The sequence below is a fragment of the Myotis brandtii genome, unplaced genomic scaffold (assembly GCF_000412655.1).
Source record: "Myotis brandtii unplaced genomic scaffold, ASM41265v1 scaffold652, whole genome shotgun sequence".
Classification (NCBI taxonomy): domain Eukaryota; kingdom Metazoa; phylum Chordata; class Mammalia; order Chiroptera; family Vespertilionidae; genus Myotis; species Myotis brandtii.
This window is the reverse complement of record NW_005370529.1, coordinates 1423450-1429043: the sequence shown is the minus strand read 5'-3', so window position 1 is coordinate 1429043 and position 5594 is coordinate 1423450. Positions and strand designations below refer to the sequence as shown.

Here is a 5594-nt window from a genome sequence, read left to right as displayed (position 1 = left end):
GTGGTAGTCAGTCCTCATCCAAGTCTTCAATTTTAGATCTTTCCCAGTTCTAAACTGAAATGCATGGATGAGTGTCAGCATTGGTACTGGCCCTTGAGCTGTCTCAGAAAACACATAGGATTATTGCAAAGAATGAATGAGACGACATATATACAACATTGGTACAAACCATGCTAGAGTTCAGTAAAGGGTAGCTATTAAACTTTGATTAACACAATTTAACAGACTAATACATTAAATGAGTTGGTGGCAGAAGAAAGCAGTTCTGCTTACTAAATAGTTCCTTTGAATAAGGTGCTGACATAGGAACTGAAGCTTCTAAGTAGGCATCCGTGTTCCTGTTTCCTAGCTAGGAAGCCGAGGTTCAACTCAATACAATAACTTGCCTCAGGTACCTGCCAGACTCCAGGACTCCACCCTGCTCCAGCTGCTCGAGCTGGTCAGAATAAAGCCGGGCTAGGAGATGGTCTCCTAACAACCCCATCAGTGTAAACCATGCATTCGCATTTTCAAAAAAGGAGGAAAAAAAAGAACTTAGCAACAGTAGCTAACCTAAATTAATCCCCCAAAATATCAGATACCAAATGTTCTGTAGCCTTCCTGTTCTTTGGGGTTTTTATTTCTCCCACAGAACAACTTCCAAAATGGGCAAAGAGCACAGTAGGTGGCTCTCTTTAATATTTCACGGGCAAGGCAACAGTGACTCACCAGATCCTACATCTGTGTCACCAGCAAAAGCCTCAGAAAGTTGAGCAACAAATGAAATTGTATGTTATGTTGAATATAAAATGTGTGTGTTTTGTTTTTGTTTTGTGTGTGTATGTGTGTGTGTGTGTGTGTGTGTGTGTGTGTTTGTTTTGTTTTGTTTTGTTTTAATTTCTGCATCCTCTGCTGGCTTCCTCCAGCCAGCCACATTCTGCTTTTCTAACTGTGCCAGGTAAGATGATGCTAACTGCCTACCTTTAAGCAAAAGCAAACATGCTCCCAAATGCCAAAAGCGAGGAGCAAAGCATTTCTCACAGGAATGCATTTGCAAGCTTGTCTGCTTGCTGCAAAGCAGAGAAACCCGATGGCCTGTAGGGAGTCTCAATGGATAAATGGCCCCATTGCCTGGACGGAAACGGATCTGTTCATTTTCCTACATAAGCCTGCAGCCATCCGTTTCCACGGAGAGGACCGAAACTCCAGACCAGTGATCAGCACCACCAGCAAGCAGTGGTGTTTTCTGCAAAAGCTGCCTCTGCTTGCTGCTCTCGATATTCTAACTTTACCCACAGAATTGGAGAAAGAAGTGAAAAAAGCTAGGAGTGCTACCGTCACTCATGACATCTGTTCCTCAATCTTCTTACCACCCTTCGAATTAGCACAACGAAGACATAGGGATGAAACAACTCAAAACAGGAAGGAAAGCGTGACGTAATTCTGAACTTTATGTCTTCATAGTACCGTACCTCCTAGGAATTGAAGGTGCATTACATCAACACAGGAGAGTAGGAAGCTGCCTTAGAGATCGTGGCTTTGAAACTTCCTCTCTTGAGAGCTGGCCCTGCTAAACTCAACAGAGCATGTTTAAGGATTGTTCCCTTAGCAAGGAAATATCCTCTTTGAGACAAAAAGGATACCATGCAATCTCCAGCCAAATAAGGTCCACCTACCAACTGAAGTAAATTACTAAATATCTCACTGAAGAGGCGACAGGGTGTGACCAGAAAAGCCTTTAACTAGAAATCAAAATGTGTAAACCATATTCTCCGCGCTAAAGCTTAATAACCATGTGACCCTTGGCAACCTCTCATTTCTCTGAATCTCATTTCAGTTTCTGTCTCAACAAATTGAGACCAGTGAAGAAGGGACATCATTTAATGAGCACCTACTCACCACATGTACTTTATTTACATCATCCCACTTAATTCAATCCTTACACAAATCCTTTTGGGGGTCAGCTTATTTCCTCCTCCCATTTTGGGACTGGATAAAGCAGACACTCTAAATGGTGAAATAAATTGCTCAGTATTACCTACCTGCATAGAAATTAGAACTGAAATTTGATATGACCACAAAACCTGAGCTCCTTCCACTATTAATATTCCTGCCATGTCCTTCCTTCTCTCAGGGCTATTGCAAGTAACAAGGAAGATAATATATAGGGAGCACATTGTGAAAATGTTAGATATATGTATGATTTAGGTAACAAATAACATGGATAAGAAAGAAAGGTATAACTGGGTATCTTTATTTTAAAGAACCGGAACCAAAAGGAATTAGCTTCCAGTCTGCCTTCCATCCCCTTGTTCTGACCTTACTTTGAATATTTTCCTTTCCCCCACAAGTCCCTGGTCTCTCAGGCACGCGTTCAGATGTATCCTGGCCAGCTCATCACAATGCATGCACACGGAACAGGCTGCCGGAAGCGAGCGATCCCACCTCTGCCAATGCTTGGTGCAGGAGGTACCTATAAAGGGGCACCGCCAAGCTCTTGCCTTCCCTCAATATGGATCGCACCCCCTCCCATGCACTCATCAATGCCACATGCAAATGCAAGGGACTGTGAAGCAGCCAACTATAAACGCTGGATGCTCAATTCAGGTACTTATGGCATAGCCGAGAGAGAAGTCAATCACTGTATGAAGTCAGTCAGTATAAAATCAATTGTCACCAGCAGGTAGGGATATAGGTGGAACACTATTTCATTTTAAAATATAATAATAAATTTAAAAAAGAAGACTAGTGAAGGCATGTCTGGGTGTGTGTAAATAAGGTGAGCCTGTGTCTGGAATTTAGCAGCATCACTAAATAATCCAAAAGACATACATGGTAATTTTGTTGCTGTTTTCCTAGACTAACAAACAATATAAAGTTGCTTGTTTGACTTAACAGGAATAAAAGGCTTACATGAGTCTGTCACATGAAGGAACTTTCAACTTCTCTTGCCTTCCTATCTCTCACCAAATTCAAGACTCTTTTTGCCAATAAAGAATCCCCCAGATCAGAGCTTCACCAACCCGAGGGTCGGCCTGAAAACTAGTAGAGACGGGCATGACTGAAAACATTTACCAGTATATTCCAAGTCAAGCATTCACGATTGAAGGAACACGTAGAGAGCGTTCAGAGAGCACTCACCATTCAAACTCCAAAGAAGAAAAAAACACAACATTCCAGATTTTTTTAAAAAGTCACTCTAAGGTAGTATGAAATCACCTCTCTGAAAACCCACCGTCTCCAGTGTTACCATCTAACAATATTTACCACAGCTGCTATCAATCTCAACCTGGCCAGGTGCCCTGGCCAGGCACTGAGCTAAACATGTTCTTTGAATGATCCCATGCCATCTTCCTAACTACCCTAAGGGCTCATCGTGACAATTATAATCTCCATCTTGTGGCTGGGGAAAAAACAAAAACAAACAAACAAACAAAAAAAACAAAACAAAACCCCACACTTCGGTGTCAGAAAGATTGAATAACTTGCCCAAGTTCACACAGCTAATGCGAGGCAGAGCTGGAATCAAAACGAGGCAACTGTCCTCCTCCGGGGCTTCTAACCGGAGGATCTGTGGAGCACAGCGGCAAATGCTTTGAGAGGCGCTGTGGTTCACAATTTCACAACCAAGGTTGGGGACTGGCTCTTAAATGGCAGAAGTTTGCTTTTATGTGTGCGATGTTTCTCTTGAGCTCAGCTTCCTTGCTCCCTCCCAGTACGCAGAAGTGAGAGGGGCTATGGCTCCTTAAAGCCAGCTGTTCTTCATCGAGGGGCATCCTATCCCCCAAAGAACCCCCAGCTCAGCTTCCTCCCAGGGCTGGAGAGAAAAATGAGGACCATCGGAAGTTACCGGCGCCCGGGCGTCCTCACCTCTTCACCGACAGATACCCTCGGAAGGGGCATCTTTCTGAGAAAGCAGGTCAGGGGAGGAGGGAGAGAAGCTGCAAGGAGCCTTTCAACTGGCTGTCACAGCTCCAGGCTGGGAGCGATGTGAGGGAGGCTAGGACACACAGCTGTTTTCTATCCTAACTGCTCACAGCAGCAGCGCTCCGGAGGAACCGGACAAACCGAGGCGGGGTATACCAGGGAGGATGCCGTAAAGGGCTGGAAGTGGGGTGCGGAACCCCACAACTGCGTGACTTAAATCCCTACAAAGCAAAGATGGGGCTCTGGACAGTTGGGTTGGAGTCCTGACCACAGCACTAACTAGCTGTAAGATGTATTCCAGCTGCTGCCTTGCTCTGTGCCTCAGTTTGCCCTCTGGGGGGGGGAAAGAGGGTTGAACGAGACGGTTTGTGAGAATCCTTCTCCCCGGAGATGAGGTGGCTGGGTGATTCCTCCGAGCCCTCATGGACAGCGCCAGACTCACCTTTCTTGGCAGACGCAGTGGGCGCAGCGAAAGCGGCGAGGATGGATGCAGAGTCGCCCAGCGCCGCTTCTTTCCGTGCGTCTGGCCAAAGCCCTAGGGACCCTGATCCGGACAGTCGTCCCCCAATGAGCCTCTTACTTTCCGCCGCACTTTCTTTTTTCCCCCTTTGGGGCTCCTCCCTCGCCGCGGCACGATTGGCCGCTGCCAGCGGCTCTAGCTCCACCCGCCGCCTGGGTTCGCCAGACACCCGCGCTCTGGGCTTCCCGGAGCTGCGGCCGCGGGGCGTCAGCGAGGGCGGCCCCGCCAGCGGCGAGGAGGAGCCGCGCGGGGCGGGTCTGCGGGCGGAAGCGAGGCTGAGCTCGGCCTCGTTCCCTCTGGCTCCCTGCCACCGCCTGGGCTGGCTTGAGCGTGCAAGGAAAGGAGAAGGTTGGTCCTGCAGCTTGGTACTGTGCCAGGCGCTCTGGGAAGATATGCCCCCATCCTACACTTAGATGCACACACGCGCTCACTGCGAGATTGTGGTCTCACAGGTAAGAGAGATGCCACCCGGCCTTTTCTTCCCCGCTCTGTGCATTTAGTTATGCTGCACCAAGGCTGTGGATCGATATAGGCTACAGAATTTGAGCGCCTACCATGGGGCAAGCACAGAGCTCCACAGGAAGTAACAGAGTCAATCCGGGTGGTCCTGAGCACTTACTCTGCTACAGTGACAGTCCTGGGAACAAACAACTGGTCAGGACATCAGGACTGAATCCTGTATTTTCCACTGATTTTTACCCAGTGCCTAGCACAGTGCCTGGCGCAAAGAAGGCACTCGGTAAATATATATATAATCTTTTGAGATAATTCCTTCCACCACAATTATTTTGTTCGTATACTGACTGAATGAATGATGAACAAAATAATTGTGGTGGAAGGAATTGATCTCAAAAGGATTATTTCCCTTTTATTCATTCTCATTTGTCCAGGTTTCTACAAGAGCCCTCAGGCGCCCTCTCCCACTCTAGAGATGGTAGTCTGTATGATCGTCCTGAGAAGCTTTATAATGGCTTTCATTAAGTCAACTCCTTTATTCAAGAACCTGTGGTTGCTTCCTGGTGGTAGTCCTGTCTGTCAAGGCCCACGAGTCCTCATTTCTGAAATCCCTAACAAAGGCAATCTACCAAGATGACTTTTCTCTTTACACATGCCTTGCCCACCACCACCTCCTTGATTTTTCTTTTGCTCTTAGAGTTACCTAATTGAA

General features: G+C 46.8%; 1 protein-coding gene across 2 annotated transcripts in view; it reads right to left on the bottom strand.

Moving 5' to 3' along the window:
* The window catches only part of IL1RAP (interleukin 1 receptor accessory protein), a 135633-nt gene extending 131200 nt beyond the window's left edge, over positions 1–4433 (bottom strand). The window contains exon 1 of one of the 2 annotated variants that reach the window (XM_014528794.1): positions 4349–4433. The gene's annotated coding sequence lies outside the window, so the exon portion shown is untranslated. The remainder of the gene's footprint in view (positions 1–4348) is intronic. The other variant, XM_014528793.1, reaches the window with a different exon arrangement.
* Positions 4434–5594: the final 1161 nt, after the last annotated feature.